Here is a 24,253-nt window from a genome sequence, read left to right as displayed (position 1 = left end):
TTGTGCAACCACAAACTCAGTACTGGAGTATCAGCGTTTTCCACTGTATAATAAAGCTTGTAATGAAAAAAAATATTTTTCATCGAAAAGTCATATACTGCAAAATGGACAAGTGCTGAAATCGCATAGTTACATACGTTGTGCAACCGCAAACTCAGTACTGGAGTATCAGCGTTTTCCACTGTATAATAAAGCTTGTACTGAAAAAACATATTTTTTATCGAAAAGTCATATACTGCAAAATGGACAAGTGCTGAAATCGCATAGGTACATACGTTGTGCAACCGCAAACTCAGTACTGGAGTATCAGCGTTTTCCACTGTATAATAGGGCTTGTACTGAAAAAAAATATTTTTTATCGAAAAGTCATATACTGCAAAATGGACAAGTGCTGAAATCGCATAGTTACCTGCGTTGTGCAACCGCAAACTCAGTACTGGAGTATCAGCGTTTTCCACTGTATAATAAAGCTTGTACTGAAAAAAAATATTTTTTATCGAAAAGTCATATACTGCAAAATGGACAAGTGCTGAAATCGCATAGTTACATACGTTGTGCAACCGCAAACTTAGTACTGGAGTATCAGCGTTTTCCACTGTATAATAAAGCTTGTACTGAAAAAACATATTTTTTATCGAAAAGTCATATACTGCAAAATGGACAAGTGCTGAAATCGCATAGTTACATACGTTGTTGCAACCGCAAACTCAGTACTGGAGTTTCAGCGTTTTCCACTGTATAATAAAGCTTGTACTGAAAAAACATATTTTTTATCGAAAAGTCATATACTGCAAAATGGACAAGTGCTGAAATCGCATAGTTACCTGCGTTGTGCAACCGCAAACTCAGTACTGGAGTATCAGCGTTTTCCACTGTATAATAAAGCTTGTACTGAAAAAAAATATTTTTTATCGAAAAGTCATATACTGCAAAATGGACAAGTGCTGAAATCGCATAGTTACATACGTTGTGCAACCGCAAACTTAGTACTGGAGTATCAGCGTTTTCCACTGTATAATAAAGCTTGTACTGAAAAAACATATTTTTTATCGAAAAGTCATATACTGCAAAATGGACAAGTGCTGAAATCGCATAGTTACATACGTTGTTGCAACCGCAAACTCAGTACTGGAGTATCAGCGTTTTCCACTGTATAATAAAGCTTGTACTGAAAAAAAATATTTTTTATCGAAAAGTCATATACTGCAAAATGGACAAGTGCTGAAATCGCATAGTTACATGCGTTGTGCAACCGCAAACTCAGTACTGGAGTATCAGCGTTTTCCACTGTATAATAAAGCTTGTACTGAAAAAAAATATTTTTTATCGAAAAGTCATATACTGCAAAATGGACAAGTGCTGAAAGCGCATAGTTACATACGTTGTGCAACCGCAAACGCAATACTGGAGTATCAGCGTTTTCCACTGTATAATAAAGCTTGCAATGAAAAAAAATATTTTTTATCGAAAAGTCATATACTGCAAAATGGACAAGTGCTGAAATCGCATAATTACATACGTTGTGCAACCGCAAACTCAGTACTGGAGTATCAGCGTTTTCCACTGTATAATAAAGCTTGTACTGAAAAAAAATATTTTTTATCGAAAAGTCATATACTGCAAAATGGACAAGTGCTGAAAGCGCAGAGTTACATACGTTGTGCAACTGCAAACTCAGTACTGGAGTATCAGCGTTTTTCACTGTATAATAAAGCTTGTACTGAAAAAACAATATTTTTTATCGAAAAGTCATATACTGCAAAATGGACAAGTGCTGAAATCCCATAGTTACATACGTTGTGCAACCGCAAACTCAGTACTGGAGTATCAGCGTTTTCCACTGTATAATAAAGCTTGTACTGAAAAAAAAATATTTTTCATCGAAAAGTCATATACTGCAAAATGGACAAGTGCTGAAATTGCATAGTTACATACGTTGTGCAACCGCAAACTCAGTACTGGAGTATCAGCGTTTTCCACTGTATAATAAAGCTTGTACTGAAAAAACATATTTTTTATCGAAAAGTCATATACTGCAAAATGGACAAGTGCTGAAATCGCATAGTTACATACGTTGTGCAACCGCAAACTCAGTACTGGAGTATCAGCGTTTTCCACTGTATAATAAAGCTTGTACTGAAAAAACATATTTTTTATCGAAAAGTCAAATACTGCAAAATGGACAAGTGCTGAAAGCGCGGAGTTACTTATGTTGTGCAACCGCAAACTCAGTACTGGAGTATCAGCGTTTTCCACTGTATAATAAAGCTTGTAATGAAAAAAAATATTTTTTATCGAAAAGTCATATACTGCAAAATGGACAAGTGCTGAAATCGCATAGTTACATGCGTTGTGCAACCGCAAACTCAGTACTGGAGTATCAGCGTTTTCCACTGTATAATAAAGCTTGTACTGAAAAAAAATATTTTTTATCGAAAAGTCATATACTGCAAAATGGACAAATGCTGAAAGCGCAGAGTTACATACGTTGTGCAACCGCAAACTCAGTACTGGAGTATCAGCGTTTTCCACTGTATAATAAAGCTTGTAATGAAAAAAAATATTTTTCATCGAAAAGTCATATACTGCAAAATGGACAAGTGCTGAAATCGCATAGTTACATACGTTGTGCAACCGCAAACTCAGTACTGGAGTATCAGCGTTTTCCACTGTATAATAAAGCTTGTACTGAAAAAACATATTTTTTATCGAAAAGTCATATACTGCAAAATGGACAAGTGCTGAAATCGCATAGTTACATACGTTGTGCAACCGCAAACTCAGTACTGGAGTATCAGCGTTTTCCACTGTATAATAAAGCTTGTACTGAAATAAAATATTTTTTATCGAAAAGTCATATACTGCAAAATGGACAAATGCTGAAAGCGCAGAGTTACATACGTTGTGCAACCGCAAACTCAGTACTAGAGTATCAGCGTTTTCCACTGTATAATAAAGCTTGTATTGAAAAAAAATATTTTTCATCGAAAAGTCATATACTGCAAAATGGACAAGTGCTGAAATCGCATAGTTACATACGTTGTGCAACCGCAAACTCAGTACTGGAGTATCAGCGTTTTCCACTGTATAATAAAGCTTGTACTGAAAAAACATATTTTTTATCGAAAAGTCATATACTGCAAAATGGACAAGTGCTGAAATCGCATAGTTACATACGTTGTGCAACCGCAAACTCAGTACTGGAGTATCAGCGTTTTCCACTGTATAATAAAGCTTGTACTGAAAAAAAATATTTTTTATCGAAAAGTCATATACTGCAAAATGGACAAGTACTGAAATCGCATAGTTACATGCGTTGTGCAACCGCAAACTCAGTACTGGAGTATCAGCGTTTTCCACTGTATAATAAAGCTTGTACTGAAAAAAAATATTTTTTATCGAAAAGTCATATACTGCAAAATGGACAAGTGCTGAAATCGCATAGTTACATGCGTTGTGCAACCGCAAACTCAGTACTGGAGTATCAGCGTTTTCCACTGTATAATAAAGCTTGTACTGAAAAAAAATATTTTTTATCGAAAAGTCATATACTGCAAAATGGACAAGTGCTGAAATCGCATAGTTACATACGTTGTGCAACCGCAAACTTAGTACTGGAGTATCAGCGTTTTCCACTGTATAATAAAGCTTGTACTGAAAAAACATATTTTTTATCGAAAAGTCATATACTGCAAAATGGACAAGTGCTGAAATCGCATAGTTACATACGTTGTGCAACCGCAAACTCAGTACTGGAGTATCAGCGTTTTCCACTGTATAATAAAGCTTGTACTGAAAAAAAATATTTTTTATCGAAAAGTCATATACTGCAAAATGGACAAGTGCTGAAATCGCATAGTTACTTGCGTTGTGCAACCGCAAACTCAGTACTGGAGTATCAGCGTTTTCCACTGTATAATAAAGCTTGTACTGAAAAAAAATATTTTTTATCGAAAAGTCATATACTGCAAAATGGACAAGTGCTGAAATCGCATAGTTACATACGTTGTGCAACCGCAAACTTAGTACTGGAGTATCAGCGTTTTCCACTGTATAATAAAGCTTGTACTGAAAAAACATATTTTTTATCGAAAAGTCATATACTGCAAAATGGACAAGTGCTGAAATCGCATAGTTACATACGTTGTGCAACCGCAAACTCAGTACTGGAGTATCAGCGTTTTCCACTGTATAATAAAGCTTGTACTGAAAAAAAATATTTTTTATCGAAAAGTCATATACTGCAAAATGGACAAGTGCTGAAATCGCATAGTTACATGCGTTGTGCAACCGCAAACTCAGTACTGGAGTATCAGCGTTTTCCACTGTATAATAAAGCTTGTACTGAAAAAAAATATTTTTTATCGAAAAGTCATATACTGCAAAATGGACAAGTGCTGAAAGCGCATAGTTACATACGTTGTGCAACCGCAAACGCAATACTGGAGTATCAGCGTTTTCCACTGTATAATAAAGCTTGCAATGAAAAAAAATATTTTTTATCGAAAAGTCATATACTGCAAAATGGACAAGTGCTGAAATCGCAGAGTTACATACGTTGTGCAACCGCAAACTCAGTACTGGAGTATCAGCGTTTTCCACTGTATAATAAAGCTTGTACTGAAAAAAAATATTTTTTATCGAAAAGTCACATACTGCAAAATGGACAAGTGCTGAAAGCGCATAGTTACATACGTTGTGCAACCGCAAACGCAATACTGGAGTATCAGCGTTTTCCACTGTATAATAAAGCTTGTACTGAAAAAAAATATTTTTTATCGAAAAGTCATATACTGCAAAATGGACAAGTGCTGAAATCGCATAGTTACATACGTTGTGCAACCGCAAAAGCAATACTGGAGTATCAGCGTTTTCCAGTGTATAATAGAGCTTGTACTGAAAAAAAATATTTTTTATCGAAAAGTCATATACTGCAAAATGGACAAGTGCTGAAATCGCATAGTTACATACGTTGTGCAACCGCAAAAGCAATACTGGAGTATCAGCGTTTTCCAGTGTATAATAGAGCTTGTACTGAAAAAAAATATTTTTTATCGAAAAGTCATATACTGCAAAATGGACAAGTGCTGAAATCCCATAGTTACATACGTTGTGCAACCGCAAACTCAGTACTGGAGTATCAGCGTTTTCCACTGTATAATAAAGCTTGTACTGAAAAAAAAATATTTTTTATCGAAAAGTCATATACTGCAAAATGGACAAGTGCGGAAATCGCATAGTTACATACGTTGTGCAACCGCAAACTCAGTACTGGAGTATCAGCGTTTTCCACTGTATAATAAAGCTTGTACTGAAAAAACATATTTTTTATCGAAAAGTCAAATACTGCAAAATGGACAAGTGCTGAAAGCGCGGAGTTACTTATGTTGTGCAACCGCAAACTCAGTACTGGAGTATCAGCGTTTTCCACTGTATAATAAAGCTTGTAATGAAAAAAAATATTTTTTATCGAAAAGTCATATACTGCAAAATGGACAAGTGCTGAAAGCGCAGAGTTACATACTTTGTGCAACCGCAAACTCAGTACTGGAGTATCAGCGTTTTCCACTGTATAATAAAGCTTGTACTGAAAAAAAATATTTTTTATCGAAAAGTCATATACTGCAAAATGGACAAGTGCTGAAAGCGCATAGTTACATACGTTGTGCAACCGCAAACGCAATACTGGAGTATCAGCGTTTTCCACTGTATAATAAAGCTTGCAATGAAAAAAAATATTTTTTATCGAAAAGTCATATACTGCAAAATGGACAAGTGCTGAAATCGCATAGTTACATACGTTGTGCAACCGCAAACTCAGTACTGGTGTATCAGCGTTTTCCACTGTATAATAAAGCTTGTAATGAAAAAAAATATTTTTCATCGAAAAGTCATATACTGCAAAATGGACAAGTGCTGAAATCGCATAGTTACATACGTTGTGCAACCGCAAACTCAGTACTGGAGTATCAGCGTTTTCCACTGTATAATAAAGCTTGTACTGAAAAAACATATTTTTTATCGAAAAGTCATATACTGCAAAATGGATAAGTGCTGAAATCGCATAGTTACATACGTTGTGCAACCGCAAACTCAGTACTGGAGTATCAGCGTTTTCCACTGTATAATAAAGCTTGTACTGAAATAAAATATTTTTTATCGAAAAGTCATATACTGCAAAATGGACAAATGCTGAAAGCGCAGAGTTACATACGTTGTGCAACCGCAAACTCAGTACTAGAGTATCAGCGTTTTCCACTGTATAATAAAGCTTGTAATGAAAAAAAATATTTTTCATCGAAAAGTCATATACTGCAAAATGGACAAGTGCTGAAATCGCATAGTTACATACGTTGTGCAACCGCAAACTCAGTACTGGAGTATCAGCGTTTTCCACTGTATAATAAAGCTTGTACTGAAAAAACATATTTTTTATCGAAAAGTCATATACTGCAAAATGGACAAGTGCTGAAATCGCATAGTTACATACGTTGTGCAACCGCAAACTCAGTACTGGAGTATCAGCGTTTTCCACTGTATAATAAAGCTTGTACTGAAAAAAAATATTTTTTATCGAAAAGTCATATACTGCAAAATGGACAAGTACTGAAATCGCATAGTTACATGCGTTGTGCAACCGCAAACTCAGTACTGGAGTATCAGCGTTTTCCACTGTATAATAAAGCTTGTACTGAAAAAAAATATTTTTTATCGAAAAGTCATATACTGCAAAATGGACAAGTGCTGAAATCGCATAGTTACATGCGTTGTGCAACCGCAAACTCAGTACTGGAGTATCAGCGTTTTCCACTGTATAATAAAGCTTGTACTGAAAAAAAATATTTTTTATCGAAAAGTCATATACTGCAAAATGGACAAGTGCTGAAATCGCAGAGTTACATACGTTGTGCAACCGCAAACTCAGTACTGGAGTATCAGCGTTTTCCACTGTATAATAAAGCTTGTACTGAAAAAAAATATTTTTTATCGAAAAGTCACATACTGCAAAATGGACAAGTGCTGAAAGCGCATAGTTACATACGTTGTGCAACTGCAAACTCAGTACTGGAGTATCAGCGTTTTTCACTGTATAATAAAGCTTGTACTGAAAAAACAATATTTTTTATCGAAAAGTCATATACTGCAAAATGGACAAGTGCTGAAATCCCATAGTTACATACGTTGTGCAACCGCAAACTCAGTACTGGAGTATCAGCGTTTTCCACTGTATAATAAAGCTTGTACTGAAAAAAAAATATTTTTCATCGAAAAGTCATATACTGCAAAATGGACAAGTGCTGAAATTGCATAGTTACATACGTTGTGCAACCGCAAACTCAGTACTGGAGTATCAGCGTTTTCCACTGTATAATAAAGCTTGTACTGAAAAAACATATTTTTTATCGAAAAGTCATATACTGCAAAATGGACAAGTGCTGAAATCGCATAGTTACATACGTTGTGCAACCGCAAACTCAGTACTGGAGTATCAGCGTTTTCCACTGTATAATAAAGCTTGTACTGAAAAAACATATTTTTTATCGAAAAGTCAAATACTGCAAAATGGACAAGTGCTGAAAGCGCGGAGTTACTTATGTTGTGCAACCGCAAACTCAGTACTGGAGTATCAGCGTTTTCCACTGTATAATAAAGCTTGTACTGAAAAAAAATATTTTTTATCGAAAAGTCATATACTGCAAAATGGACAAGTGCTGAAAGCGCGGAGTTACTTATGTTGTGCAACCGCAAACTCAGTACTGGAGTATCAGCGTTTTCCACTGTATAATAAAGCTTGTAATGAAAAAAAATATTTTTTATCGAAAAGTCATATACTGCAAAATGGACAAGTGCTGAAAGCGCGGAGTTACTTATGTTGTGCAACCGCAAACTCAGTACTGGAGTATCAGCGTTTTCCACTGTATAATAAAGCTTGTAATGAAAAAAAATATTTTTTATCGAAAAGTCATATACTGCAAAATGGACAAGTGCTGAAAGCGCATAGTTACATACGTTGTGCAACCGCAAACTCAGTACTGGAGTATCAGCGTTTTCCACTGTATAATAAAGCTTGTAATGAAAAAAAATATTTTTTATCGAAAAGTCATATACTGCAAAATGGACAAGTGCTGAAAGCGCGGAGTTACTTATGTTGTGCAACCGCAAACTCAGTACTGGAGTATCAGCGTTTTCCACTGTATAATAAAGCTTGTAATGAAAAAAAATATTTTTTATCGAAAAGTCATATACTGCAAAATGGACAAGTGCTGAAATCGCATAGTTACATGCGTTGTGCAACCGCAAACTCAGTACTGGAGTATCAGCGTTTTCCACTGTATAATAAAGCTTGTACTGAAAAAAAATATTTTTTATCGAAAAGTCATATACTGCAAAATGGACAAATGCTGAAAGCGCAGAGTTACATACGTTGTGCAACCGCAAACTCAGTACTGGAGTATCAGCGTTTTCCACTGTATAATAAAGCTTGTAATGAAAAAAAATATTTTTCATCGAAAAGTCATATACTGCAAAATGGACAAGTGCTGAAATCGCATAGTTACATACGTTGTGCAACCGCAAACTCAGTACTGGAGTATCAGCGTTTTCCACTGTATAATAAAGCTTGTACTGAAAAAACATATTTTTTATCGAAAAGTCATATACTGCAAAATGGACAAGTGCTGAAATCGCATAGTTACATACGTTGTGCAACCGCAAACTCAGTACTGGAGTATCAGCGTTTTCCACTGTATAATAAAGCTTGTACTGAAATAAAATATTTTTTATCGAAAAGTCATATACTGCAAAATGGACAAATGCTGAAAGCGCAGAGTTACATACGTTGTGCAACCGCAAACTCAGTACTGGAGTATCAGCGTTTTCCACTGTATAATAAAGCTTGTAATGAAAAAAAATATTTTTCATCGAAAAGTCATATACTGCAAAATGGACAAGTGCTGAAATCGCATAGTTACATACGTTGTGCAACCGCAAACTCAGTACTGGAGTATCAGCGTTTTCCACTGTATAATAAAGCTTGTACTGAAAAAACATATTTTTTATCGAAAAGTCATATACTGCAAAATGGACAAGTGCTGAAATCGCATAGTTACATACGTTGTGCAACCGCAAACTCAGTACTGGAGTATCAGCGTTTTCCACTGTATAATAAAGCTTGTACTGAAAAAAAATATTTTTTATCGAAAAGTCATATACTGCAAAATGGACAAGTACTGAAATCGCATAGTTACATGCGTTGTGCAACCGCAAACTCAGTACTGGAGTATCAGCGTTTTCCACTGTATAATAAAGCTTGTACTGAAAAAAAATATTTTTTATCGAAAAGTCATATACTGCAAAATGGACAAGTGCTGAAATCGCATAGTTACATGCGTTGTGCAACCGCAAACTCAGTACTGGAGTATCAGCGTTTTCCACTGTATAATAAAGCTTGTACTGAAAAAAAATATTTTTTATCGAAAAGTCATATACTGCAAAATGGACAAGTGCTGAAATCGCAGAGTTACATACGTTGTGCAACCGCAAACTCAGTACTGGAGTATCAGCGTTTTCCACTGTATAATAAAGCTTGTACTGAAAAAACATATTTTTTATCGAAAAGTCATATACTGCAAAATGGACAAGTGCTGAAATCGCATAGTTACATACGTTGTGCAACCGCAAACTCAGTACTGGAGTATCAGCGTTTTCCACTGTATAATAAAGCTTGTACTGAAAAAAAATATTTTTTATCGAAAAGTCATATACTGCAAAATGGACAAGTGCTGAAATCGCATAGTTACTTGCGTTGTGCAACCGCAAACTCAGTACTGGAGTATCAGCGTTTTCCACTGTATAATAAAGCTTGCACTGAAAAAAAATATTTTTTATCGAAAAGTCATATACTGCAAAATGGACAAGTGCTGAAATCGCATAGTTACATACGTTGTGCAACCGCAAACTTAGTACTGGAGTATCAGCGTTTTCCACTGTATAATAAAGCTTGTACTGAAAAAACATATTTTTTATCGAAAAGTCATATACTGCAAAATGGACAAGTGCTGAAATCGCATAGTTACATACGTTGTGCAACCGCAAACTCAGTACTGGAGTATCAGCGTTTTCCACTGTATAATAAAGCTTGTACTGAAAAAAAATATTTTTTATCGAAAAGTCATATACTGCAAAATGGACAAGTGCTGAAATCGCATAGTTACATGCGTTGTGCAACCGCAAACTCAGTACTGGAGTATCAGCGTTTTCCACTGTATAATAAAGCTTGTACTGAAAAAAAATATTTTTTATCGAAAAGTCATATACTGCAAAATGGACAAGTGCTGAAAGCGCATAGTTACATACGTTGTGCAACCGCAAACGCAATACTGGAGTATCAGCGTTTTCCACTGTATAATAAAGCTTGCAATGAAAAAAAATATTTTTTATCGAAAAGTCATATACTGCAAAATGGACAAGTGCTGAAATCGCATAGTTACATACGTTGTGCAACCGCAAACTCAGTACTGGAGTATCAGCCTTTTCCACTGTATAATAAAGCTTGTACTGAAAAAAAATATTTTTTATCGAAAAGTCATATACTGCAAAATGGACAAGTGCTGAAAGCGCAGAGTTACATACGTTGTGCAACCGCAAACTCAGTACTGGAGTATCAGCGTTTTCCACTGTATAATAAAGCTTGTACTGAAAAAAAATATTTTTTATCGAAAAGTCACATACTGCAAAATGGACAAGTGCTGAAAGCGCATAGTTACATACGTTGTGCAACTGCAAACTCAGTACTGGAGTATCAGCGTTTTTCACTGTATAATAAAGCTTGTACTGAAAAAACAATATTTTTTATCGAAAAGTCATATACTGCAAAATGGACAAGTGCTGAAATCCCATAGTTACATACGTTGTGCAACCGCAAACTCAGTACTGGAGTATCAGCGTTTTCCACTGTATAATAAAGCTTGTACTGAAAAAAAAATATTTTTCATCGAAAAGTCATATACTGCAAAATGGACAAGTGCTGAAATTGCATAGTTACATACGTTGTGCAACCGCAAACTCAGTACTGGAGTATCAGCGTTTTCCACTGTATAATAAAGCTTGTACTGAAAAAACATATTTTTTATCGAAAAGTCATATACTGCAAAATGGACAAGTGCTGAAATCGCATAGTTACATACGTTGTGCAACCGCAAACTCAATACTGGAGTATCAGCGTTTTCCACTGTATAATAAAGCTTGTACTGAAAAAACATATTTTTTATCGAAAAGTCAAATACTGCAAAATGGACAAGTGCTGAAAGCGCGGAGTTACTTATGTTGTGCAACCGCCAACTCAGTACTGGAGTATCAGCGTTTTCCACTGTATAATAAAGCTTGTAATGAAAAAAAATATTTTTTATCGAAAAGTCATATACTGCAAAATGGACAAGTGCTGAAAGCGCAGAGTTACATACTTTGTGCAACCGCAAACTCAGTACTGGAGTATCAGCGTTTTCCACTGTATAATAAAGCTTGTACTGAAAAAAAATATTTTTTATCGAAAAGTCATATACTGCAAAATGGACAAGTGCTGAAAGCGCATAGTTACATACGTTGTGCAACCGCAAACGCAATACTGGAGTATCAGCGTTTTTCACTGTATAATAAAGCTTGCAATGAAAAAAAATATTTTTTATCGAAAAGTCATATACTGCAAAATGGACAAGTGCTGAAATCGCATAGTTACATACGTTGTGCAACCGCAAACTCAGTACTGGAGTATCAGCGTTTTCCACTGTATAATAAAGCTTGTACTGAAAAAACATATTTTTTATCGAAAAGTCATATACTGCAAAATGGATAAGTGCTGAAATCGCATAGTTACATACGTTGTGCAACCGCAAACTCAGTACTGGAGTATCAGCGTTTTCCACTGTATAATAAAGCTTGTACTGAAATAAAATATTTTTTATCGAAAAGTCATATACTGCAAAATGGACAAATGCTGAAAGCGCATAGTTACATACGTTGTGCAACCGCAAACTCAGTACTGGAGTATCAGCGTTTTCCACTGTATAATAAAGCTTGTAATGAAAAAAAATATTTTTCATCGAAAAGTCATATACTGCAAAATGGACAAGTGCTGAAATCGCATAGTTACATACGTTGTGCAACCGCAAACTCAGTACTGGAGTATCAGCGTTTTCCACTGTATAATAAAGCTTGTACTGAAAAAACATATTTTTTATCGAAAAGTCATATACTGCAAAATGGACAAGTGCTGAAATCGCATAGTTACATACGTTGTGCAACCGCAAACTCAGTACTGGAGTATCAGCGTTTTCCACTGTATAATAAAGCTTGTACTGAAAAAAAATATTTTTTATCGAAAAGTCATATACTGCAAAATGGACAAGTACTGAAATCGCATAGTTACATGCGTTGTGCAACCGCAAACTCAGTACTGGAGTATCAGCGTTTTCCACTGTATAATAAAGCTTGTACTGAAAAAAAATATTTTTTATCGAAATTCAATTTTCAATTCAGTTTATTTACATCCTAATCCGCGAAAATAAAATGCGGAACAGTAAAACACAATGAATGATCCAGTTGGGATTAGATGAAGGGACGGTAGAAACCTCAATTGGTTATTTGAAACCGCCCCTGGGTTGTTTCGAGGTTGCAAAAGATTTACGCGGTTGTACGCAATGACATTGATGAAGCAAGGAACATTTAATCAACAATCATTCTGCATTACAATAAACAAAGAAGTACAAAAATAACACGAAACAAAGAAAAGACAATCATTAAGTATTGCGCATGTTACAAAACTAAAAGATACAATATAAATAAGAATGAATCGTTGTGAATTTTACCATTTGCATATGTCAAGGGCAATTACCAATTAGGCCGGCGGTGAAGTGACGTTGTGATTTTTTGCTAAATTGCGCCCTATCGCATCAAAACATTCCTGCGGGTGTTTACATCGCACGTGGTCATCTCTACAGCTGTGCAGCATTGGCATATAAGTGAAGAAAGTGTAATTTTAGTGCTTTAAGAAACCCTTTCAAGCTAAAGCTTTTAATGTTTTGCGGGATGTTATTCCATATTTCTGCGCCTTGGTATTTTATAGTTTTTTTGCCTAGTTCAGTGAAAACACGTGGGAGATAATATTGATGTGTGGTTTGACATCGTGTTATGTGGGTGTGAATGTTTGCTAATGGGGTAAAGTAGTCCTTAAAGGCTGCGGGTAGACGATGATTTTTGTAATTGTAAGCAAATTTACCAAGTTGCAGCTTGTGCTGTAGATTGACTGGAAGAATTTGTGCTTTAATGTACAGTTGATAGGTGTGGGTGCGAAAGGGACTGTTTGTTATTATGCGAAGCGCTCTATTTTGCAGGACCACCACTGGATGTAACAATGATGGGCAAACAAAACCCCACGCCAAAAGGCCATAAGACAAATGCGAATGAACAAGTGCGTGATACACTGTTTGTAATGTACACTGTCCTATGATGTGCTTCAGCTTGTAAAGAATTGCAACGCTTTTTGCAATTTTTTTGCAGGTTGAGTTAACATGTGGGGCCCATGACAGTGTATCATCAATATGTACACCAAGGTACTTTGTGGTCTTGACTTGCTCTAGTGTGGTGTCATTAATCTTAAGGGTAAAATCCGTATTGTTTGTCTTTTTGCTGTTTGCGAAGAGCATGAATGTGGTTTTTTTGCAGTTAACTGTTAGTTTGTTCGAATTGAGCCATGTATTAACCTTATCTAGTTCGATATTTGCAGCCTTTTCTAAATCCCTTACATTTTTGCACGACTTGATGAGACATGTGTCATCTGCGAATAATCTTGTGCAGAATGAGGAGGCGCAAGGCAAATCATTTACATAAATGAGAAACAGAAGTGGTCCTAGAGGAGATCCCTGGGGCACACCACATTCCACGTTACAGACATTGGAGCGGGAATTGCAAATTTTAGTGTATTGTTGCCTGCCAGTGAGGTAGTTTTCAAAAAAGCTTTTAATTTTTCCCCGGAATCCATAAAACTCCAATTTTTGCAGGATGATTTCGTGGTTGACAGTATCAAATGCCTTTGATAAATCCAGGAAAATTGCGCATGTTTTTTCTTTGTGATCTGTGGAATTAGCTATATGCTCATAAATTTGTGCGACTGTCAAATCTGTGGAATGGCCAGGCCTAAATCCATTTTGAAATTTGGTCAGAAGGTCAAATTTTGTTAAGTACTCGGTAACTCTTTTGTGTATAATTATTTCAAAAATTTTGGCAAAAACTGGTATAAGCGATATCGGTCTGTAGTTATTGACATTTTTTTGGTCCCCGCCCTTGAACAATGGTGATATTTGAGACAGTTTAAGGCAACTTGGGTAACTTGCTGTTTGAATGCAACAATTAAACAACATGCAAAGAATTGGAGAGATGACTGGTGCTGCTAGTTTTACTAGTTTTATGGGCATGTCATAGGGACCAGGTGATTTACTTGAATCTAACTGTACAATAGTATTGAAAACTTCATTTATTTCTATGGTGTAAAAAAAGAATGATGATGACGGGCCATTTGTGAGGTATTCTGCTGGTGATTTAGATGTTGGGGGGACAAGAAGCGCCATATCTTTTCCAATGCTGGTGAAAAAAGTATTGAACGTATTTGCCATGATCAATGGGTCATTTGTCACTGTACCATTTGTTGTAGTAATTTGTGATATGTGTGTTTTCCCTTTGATGTTGTTTGTAGTTACTTTATTGATAAGTTTCCATGTTTGTTTTGGACTTGATTTGTTGTGTTCAAACATGACTTTGTAGTAGTTTCTCTTTGCTGCTCGTATGGTTGATTTTAGCTTGCTTGAATATGATTTGTATTTCATTGCATTGATTTTTTGTTGGATGTATTTTTTGTAAAGTTTATTTTTATGTTTTATTGATTTCAGGATACCTTTGGTAAGCCAAGGATTTGCCTTGCGCCTGGTTGATAAAGTTGTATATGGGGCCTGCTCTTCTACAGCACTTTGAAAAATTTGGATAAAAGTTACCATTTTCTGGCTTATATCAGTTTGATTCCAGATGGTGCTTGCTTTGTTTGAAATGGTGAGCAAAAATTTGTCTGCATCAAACTTTGAGTAATTTCGTATTACTTTGGGGTGTGGTGAGTCTGTTGGTTGTAGGTTGTGTGTAATAGCAAATATTGGCAAGTGGTCTGATATATCAAAAGTAACTAAACCGGATGTGATAACATTTTTGGTGTTGTTAGTGTAAATGTGATCTAAACAGGATTGTTTCTGTGAAGGGGCAGTGTGAGATGCTTTGTCGATTATTATTGTGCTGTTAAGTGCTGTTAACATTAATGTATATTCTTGTATTTGAGGAGTGTTTTTTAAAAGGTCTATGTTTAAGTCTCCGAGAATATAAAATAATGTGTTGTTTTTGTTCAGTTTATGCAAGGTGTTTTCCAATTGTGATGTGAAGGGTGATATAGATTGATCTGGGTGGCGATATATTACTCCAATTATAATGGTTTTGTTTTGATTATTTTGTTTCAGATCCAACTCAATCCACAAGTTTTCACAACGTGGCATGTATATTTTGTATGTGTCATTTTTGCGGTAAACTAGTGGCCTTTTAATGTAAAAACCAACGCCACCCGCATTTGTTAAGGAGTTTTCCCCCAAAAAGTCATAACCATTCAAAGTAGTATTGGTTGCAGTACTATTTTTTAGCCTTGTTTCAGAAATGCCAATTATATGGGGTAATTCGATGCACATGTTGGTGAATGTTTCAAGTGTGTCTAGGTTGTGTGGTAAGCTCCTTACATTGAAATGTGTCACACAAAAATCTTTTTGGCCTATACACTGTGATGTTTTTACAAATTCTTGCATAGAGTAATATTTACAAGGACTCGTATTTGTAGTCATATTGGTGGTTTTTTACCTAAAATAATATGCAAATATAACAACATTGATTGTTTTATAGCTCAAAGACATCCTTGGGATTGTATAGTAACAATTCAGTTGGATTCAGTACCTCTTTCGATGTTTGGAATCTTGAATTTCTTGAGATCATCTTCATTTTTTATCCAAATTGCTGAAGTTCCTTCATCCTTTTTTAACAGTGTTGATCCATTTTTCGTCCAGATAAATTTGTATCCTTCATTTCTTTTGAACGCAAGGCAAGTATTGAAGATTTTCCTGTTTATTTTTGTTAGACTTTCATTGATGTATATTTTTGTAGCTTGATGGTCCATGTTTATCTTGTGTAGCTTTTTTCTATTCATGTACAGGTCATCACGTAGTTTTCTTGACAAAAATTTTGCAATAATTGTGGGCGGTTGTTGTGTGTTGCTTTGGCGTGATGGCAAACGGTGCGAAATGCTGATGTCATTTTTTGTGATGTTAATACCAGTTTTTTTTGCCACAGAGACCACAATCTCATCCGTGCACTCTTCCTTGTTGTAGGGAATGCCTTTAATTTCGAGGCAATCTCTTCGACCATATTGCTCAAGTTCATTGAGTTGTCCCGAGTATGAAGCTATGCTAGTTTTCAAGTGTTTTATGTCTTCTTTAAGTTTGATATTTTCTTTCTTTGTTATTTTTAGTTATATACAAAAGTCATATACTGCAAAATGGACAAGTGCTGAAATCGCATAGTTACATGCGTTGTGCAACCGCAAACTCAGTACTGGAGTATCAGCGTTTTCCACTGTATAATAAAGCTTGTACTGAAAAAAAATATTTTTTATCGAAAAGTCATATACTGCAAAATGGACAAGTGCTGAAATCGCAGAGTTACATACGTTGTGCAACCGCAAACTCAGTACTGGAGTATCAGCGTTTTCCACTGTATAATAAAGCTTGTAATGAAAAAAAATATTTTTCATCGAAAAGTCATATACTGCAAAATGGACAAGTGCTGAAATCGCATAGTTACATACGTTGTGCAACCGCAAACTCAGTACTGGAGTATCAGCGTTTTCCACTGTATAATAAAGCTTGTACTGAAAAAACATATTTTTTATCGAAAAGTCATATACTGCAAAATGGACAAGTGCTGAAATCGCATAGTTACATACGTTGTGCAACCGCAAACTCAGTACTGGAGTATCAGCGTTTTCCACTGTATAATAAAGCTTGTACTGAAAAAAAATATTTTTTATCGAAAAGTCATATACTGCAAAATGGACAAGTGCTGAAATCGCATAGTTACTTGCGTTGTGCAACCGCAAACTCAGTACTGGAGTATCAGCGTTTTCCACTGTATAATAAAGCTTGTACTGAAAAAAAATATTTTTTATCGAAAAGTCATATACTGCAAAATGGACAAGTGCTGAAATCGCATAGTTACATACGTTGTGCAACCGCAAACTTAGTACTGGAGTATCAGCGTTTTCCACTGTATAATAAAGCTTGTACTGAAAAAACATATTTTTTATCGAAAAGTCATATACTGCAAAATGGACAAGTGCTGAAATCGCATAGTTACATACGTTGTGCAACCGCAAACTCAGTACTGGAGTATCAGCGTTTTCCACTGTATAATAAAGCTTGTACTGAAAAAAAATATTTTTTATCGAAAAGTCATATACTGCAAAATGGACAAGTGCTGAAATCGCATAGTTACATGCGTTGTGCAACCGCAAACTCAGTACTGGAGTATCAGCGTTTTCCACTGTATAATAAAGCTTGTACTGAAAAAAAATATTTTTTATCGAAAAGTCATATACTGCAAAATGGACAAGTGCTGAAAGCGCATAGTTACATACGTTGTGCAACCGCAAACGCAATACTGGAGTATCAGCGTTTTCCACTGTATAATAAAGCTTGCAATGAAAAAAAATATTTTTTATCGAAAAGTCATATACTGCAAAATGGACAAGTGCTGAAATCGCATAGTTACATACGTTGTGCAACCGCAAACTCAGTACTGGAGTATCAGCCTTTTCCACTGTATAATAAAGCTTGTACTGAAAAAAAATATTTTTTATCGAAAAGTCATATACTGCAAAATGGACAAGTGCTGAAAGCGCAGAGTTACATACGTTGTGCAACCGCAAACTCAGTACTGGAGTATCAGCGTTTTCCACTGTATAATAAAGCTTGTACTGAAAAAAAATATTTTTTATCGAAAAGTCACATACTGCAAAATGGACAAGTGCTGAAAGCGCATAGTTACATACGTTGTGCAACTGCAAACTCAGTACTGGAGTATCAGCGTTTTTCACTGTATAATAAAGCTTGTACTGAAAAAACAATATTTTTTATCGAAAAGTCATATACTGCAAAATGGACAAGTGCTGAAATCCCATAGTTACATACGTTGTGCAACCGCAAACTCAGTACTGGAGTATCAGCGTTTTCCACTGTATAATAAAGCTTGTACTGAAAAAAAAATATTTTTCATCGAAAAGTCATATACTGCAAAATGGACAAGTGCTGAAATTGCATAGTTACATACGTTGTGCAACCGCAAACTCAGTACTGGAGTATCAGCGTTTTCCACTGTATAATAAAGCTTGTACTGAAAAAACATATTTTTTATCGAAAAGTCATATACTGCAAAATGGACAAGTGCTGAAATCGCATAGTTACATACGTTGTGCAACCGCAAACTCAGTACTGGAGTATCAGCGTTTTCCACTGTATAATAAAGCTTGTACTGAAAAAACATATTTTTTATCGAAAAGTCAAATACTGCAAAATGGACAAGTGCTGAAAGCGCGGAGTTACTTATGTTGTGCAACCGCAAACTCAGTACTGGAGTATCAGCGTTTTCCACTGTATAATAAAGCTTGTAATGAAAAAAAATATTTTTTATCGAAAAGTCATATACTGCAAAATGGACAAGTGCTGAAAGCGCAGAGTTACATACTTTGTGCAACCGCAAACTCAGTACTGGAGTATCAGCGTTTTCCACTGTATAATAAAGCTTGTACTAAAAAAAAATATTTTTTATCGAAAAGTCATATACTGCAAAATGGACAAGTGCTGAAAGCGCATAGTTACATACGTTGTGCAACCGCAAACGCAATACTGGAGTATCAGCGTTTTCCACTGTATAATAAAGCTTGCAATGAAAAAAAATATTTTTTATCGAAAAGTCATATACTGCAAAATGGACAAGTGCTGAAATCGCATAGTTACATACGTTGTGCAACCGCAAACTCAGTACTGGAGTATCAGCCTTTTCCACTGTATAATAAAGCTTGTACTGAAAAAAAATATTTTTTATCGAAAAGTCATATACTGCAAAATGGACAAGTGCTGAAAGCGCAGAGTTACATACGTTGTGCAACCGCAAACTCAGTACTGGAGTATCAGCGTTTTCCACTGTATAATAAAGCTTGTACTGAAAAAAAATATTTTTTATCGAAAAGTCACATACTGCAAAATGGACAAGTGCTGAAAGCGCATAGTTACATACGTTGTGCAACTGCAAACTCAGTACTGGAGTATCAGCGTTTTTCACTGTATAATAAAGCTTGTACTGAAAAAACAATATTTTTTATCGAAAAGTCATATACTGCAAAATGGACAAGTGCTGAAATCCCATAGTTACATACGTTGTGCAACCGCAAACTCAGTACTGGAGTATCAGCGTTTTCCACTGTATAATAAAGCTTGTACTGAAAAAAAAATATTTTACATCGAAAAGTCATATACTGCAAAATGGACAAGTGCTGAAATCGCATAGTTACATACGTTGTGCAACCGCAAACTCAGTACTGGAGTATCAGCGTTTTCCACTGTATAATAAAGCTTGTACTGAAAAAACATATTTTTTATCGAAAAGTCATATACTGCAAAATGGACAAGTGCTGAAATCGCATAGTTACATACGTTGTGCAACCGCAAACTCAGTACTGGAGTATCAGCGTTTTCCACTGTATAATAAAGCTTGTACTGAAAAAACCTATTTTTTATCGAAAAGTCAAATACTGCAAAATGGACAAGTGCTGAAAGCGCGGAGTTACTTATGTTGTGCAACTGCAAACTCAGTACTGGAGTATCAGCGTTTTCCACTGTATAATAAAGCTTGTAATGAAAAAAAATATTTTTTATCGAAAAGTCATATACTGCAAAATGGACAAGTGCTGAAAGCGCAGAGTTACATACTTTGTGCAACCGCAAACTCAGTACTGGAGTATCAGCGTTTTCCACTGTATAATAAAGCTTGTACTAAAAAAAAATATTTTTTATCGAAAAGTCATATACTGCAAAATGGACAAGTGCTGAAAGCGCATAGTTACATACGTTGTGCAACCGCAAACTCAGTACTGGAGTATCAGCGTTTTCCACTGTATAATAAAGCTTGTAATGAAAAAAAATATTTTTTATCGAAAAGTCATATACTGCAAAATGGACAAGTGCTGAAAGCGCGGAGTTACTTATGTTGTGCAACCGCAAACTCAGTACTGGAGTATCAGCGTTTTCCACTGTATAATAAAGCTTGTAATGAAAAAAAATATTTTTTATCGAAAAGTCATATACTGCAAAATGGACAAGTGCTGAAATCGCATAGTTACATGCGTTGTGCAACCGCAAACTCAGTACTGGAGTATCAGCGTTTTCCACTGTATAATAAAGCTTGTACTGAAAAAAAATATTTTTTATCGAAAAGTCATATACTGCAAAATGGACAAATGCTGAAAGCGCAGAGTTACATACGTTGTGCAACCGCAAACTCAGTACTGGAGTATCAGCGTTTTCCACTGTATAATAAAGCTTGTAATGAAAAAAAATATTTTTCATCGAAAAGTCATATACTGCAAAATGGACAAGTGCTGAAATCGCATAGTTACATACGTTGTGCAACCGCAAACTCAGTACTGGAGTATCAGCGTTTTCCACTGTATAATAAAGCTTGTACTGAAAAAACATATTTTTTATCGAAAAGTCATATACTGCAAAATGGACAAGTGCTGAAATCGCATAGTTACATACGTTGTGCAACCGCAAACTCAGTACTGGAGTATCAGCGTTTTCCACTGTATAATAAAGCTTGTACTGAAATAAAATATTTTTTATCGAAAAGTCATATACTGCAAAATGGACAAATGCTGAAAGCGCAGAGTTACATACGTTGTGCAACCGCAAACTCAGTACTGGAGTATCAGCGTTTTCCACTGTATAATAAAGCTTGTAATGAAAAAAAATATTTTTCATCGAAAAGTCATATACTGCAAAATGGACAAGTGCTGAAATCGCATAGTTACATACGTTGTGCAACCGCAAACTCAGTACTGGAGTATCAGCGTTTTCCACTGTATAATAAAGCTTGTACTGAAAAAACATATTTTTTATCGAAAAGTCATATACTGCAAAATGGACAAGTGCTGAAATCGCATAGTTACATACGTTGTGCAACCGCAAACTCAGTACTGGAGTATCAGCGTTTTCCACTGTATAATAAAGCTTGTACTGAAAAAAAATATTTTTTATCGAAAAGTCATATACTGCAAAATGGACAAGTACTGAAATCGCATAGTTACATGCGTTGTGCAACCGCAAACTCAGTACTGGAGTATCAGCGTTTTCCACTGTATAATAAAGCTTGTACTGAAAAAAAATATTTTTTATCGAAAAGTCATATACTGCAAAATGGACAAGTGCTGAAATCGCATAGTTACATGCGTTGTGCAACCGCAAACTCAGTACTGGAGTATCAGCGTTTTCCACTGTATAATAAAGCTTGTACTGAAAAAAAATATTTTTTATCGAAAAGTCATATACTGCAAAATGGACAAGTGCTGAAAGCGCAGAGTTACATACGTTGTGCAACCGCAAACTCAGTACTGGAGTATCAGCGTTTTCCACTGTATAATAAAGCTTGTACTGAAAAAAAATATTTTTTATCGAAAAGTCACATACTGCAAAATGGACAAGTGCTGAAAGCGCATAGTTACATACGTTGTGCAACTGCAAACTCAGTACTGGAGTATCAGCGTTTTTCACTGTATAATAAAGCTTGTACTGAAAAAACAATATTTTTTATCGAAAAGTCATATACTGCAAAATGGACAAGTGCTGAAATCCCATAGTTACATACGTTGTGCAACCGCAAACTCAGTACTGGAGTATCAGCGTTTTCCACTGTATAATAAAGCTTGTACTGAAAAAAAAATATTTTTCATCGAAAAGTCATATACTGCAAAATGGACAAGTGCTGAAATCGCATAGTTACATACGTTGTGCAACCGCAAACTCAGTACTGGAGTATCAGCGTTTTCCACTGTATAATAAAGCTTGTACTGAAAAAAAATATTTTTTATCGAAAAGTCATATACTGCAAAATGGACAAGTGCTGAAAGCGCATAGTTACATACGTTGTGCAACCGCAAACGCAATACTGGAGTATCAGCGTTTTTCACTGTATAATAAAGCTTGCAATGAAAAAAAATATTTTTTATCGAAAAGTCATATACTGCAAAATGGACAAGTGCTGAAATCGCATAGTTACATACGTTGTGCAACCGCAAACTCAGTACTGGAGTATCAGCGTTTTCCACTGTATAATAAAGCTTGTACTGAAAAAACATATTTTTTATCGAAAAGTCATATACTGCAAAATGGATAAGTGCTGAAATCGCATAGTTACATACGTTGTGCAACCGCAAACTCAGTACTGGAGTATCAGCGTTTTCCACTGTATAATAAAGCTTGTACTGAAATAAAATATTTTTTATCGAAAAGTCATATACTGCAAAATGGACAAATGCTGAAAGCGCATAGTTACATACGTTGTGCAACCGCAAACTCAGTACTGGAGTATCAGCGTTTTCCACTGTATAATAAAGCTTGTAATGAAAAAAAATATTTTTCATCGAAAAGTCATATACTGCAAAATGGACAAGTGCTGAAATCGCATAGTTACATACGTTGTGCAACCGCAAACTCAGTACTGGAGTATCAGCGTTTTCCACTGTATAATAAAGCTTGTACTGAAAAAACATATTTTTTATCGAAAAGTCATATACTGCAAAATGGACAAGTGCTGAAATCGCATAGTTACATACGTTGTGCAACCGCAAACTCAGTACTGGAGTATCAGCGTTTTCCACTGTATAATAAAGCTTGTACTGAAAAAAAATATTTTTTATCGAAAAGTCATATACTGCAAAATGGACAAGTACTGAAATCGCATAGTTACATGCGTTGTGCAACCGCAAACTCAGTACTGGAGTATCAGCGTTTTCCACTGTATAATAAAGCTTGTACTGAAAAAAAATATTTTTTATCGAAAAGTCATATACTGCAAAATGGACAAGTGCTGAAATCGCATAGTTACATGCGTTGTGCAACCGCAAACTCAGTACTGGAGTATCAGCGTTTTCCACTGTATAATAAAGCTTGTACTGAAAAAAAATATTTTTTATCGAAAAGTCATATACTGCAAAATGGACAAGTGCTGAAATCGCAGAGTTACATACGTTGTGCAACCGCAAACTCAGTACTGGAGTATCAGCGTTTTCCACTGTATAATAAAGCTTGTAATGAAAAAAAATATTTTTCATCGAAAAGTCATATACTGCAAAATGGACAAGTGCTGAAATCGCATAGTTACATACGTTGTGCAACCGCAAACTCAGTACTGGAGTATCAGCGTTTTCCACTGTATAATAAAGCTTGTACTGAAAAAACATATTTTTTATCGAAAAGTCATATACTGCAAAATGGACAAGTGCTGAAATCGCATAGTTACATACGTTGTGCAACCGCAAACTCAGTACTGGAGTATCAGCGTTTTCCACTGTATAATAAAGCTTGTACTGAAAAAAAATATTTTTTATCGAAAAGTCATATACTGCAAAATGGACAAGTGCTGAAATCGCATAGTTACTTGCGTTGTGCAACCGCAAACTCAGTACTGGAGTATCAGCGTTTTCCACTGTATAATAAAGCTTGTACTGAAAAAACATATTTTTTATCGAAAAGTCATATACTGCAAAATGGACAAGTGCTGAAATCGCATAGTTACATACGTTGTGCAACCGCAAACTCAGTACTGGAGTATCAGCGTTTTCCACTGTATAATAAAGCTTGTACTGAAAAAACATATTTTTTATCGAAAAGTCATATACTGCAAAATGGACAAGTGCTGAAATCGCATAGTTACATACGTTGTGCAACCGCAAACTCAGTACTGGAGTATCAGCGTTTTCCACTGTATAATAAAGCTTGTACTGAAAAAAAATATTTTTTATCGAAAAGTCATATACTGCAAAATGGACAAGTGCTGAAATCGCATAGTTACT

General features: G+C 35.4%; 1 long non-coding RNA gene across 1 annotated transcript; it reads left to right on the top strand.

Annotated features, from left to right (window-relative positions):
- Positions 1-13,147: 13,147 nt before the first annotated feature.
- Positions 13,148-13,954, top strand: LOC145903643 (uncharacterized). Its single transcript, XR_014402669.1, has 3 exons — positions 13,148-13,465; positions 13,555-13,607; positions 13,852-13,954. It is a non-coding gene; the product is annotated as an uncharacterized LOC145903643 (long non-coding RNA).
- The last annotated feature ends 10,299 nt before the right edge of the window (positions 13,955-24,253 follow it).

Source organism: Ascidia mentula, chromosome 5, assembly GCF_947561715.1.
Source record: "Ascidia mentula chromosome 5, kaAscMent1.1, whole genome shotgun sequence".
NCBI lineage: Eukaryota > Metazoa > Chordata > Ascidiacea > Phlebobranchia > Ascidiidae > Ascidia > Ascidia mentula.
This window is presented reverse-complemented; position numbering and strand designations above follow the sequence as displayed.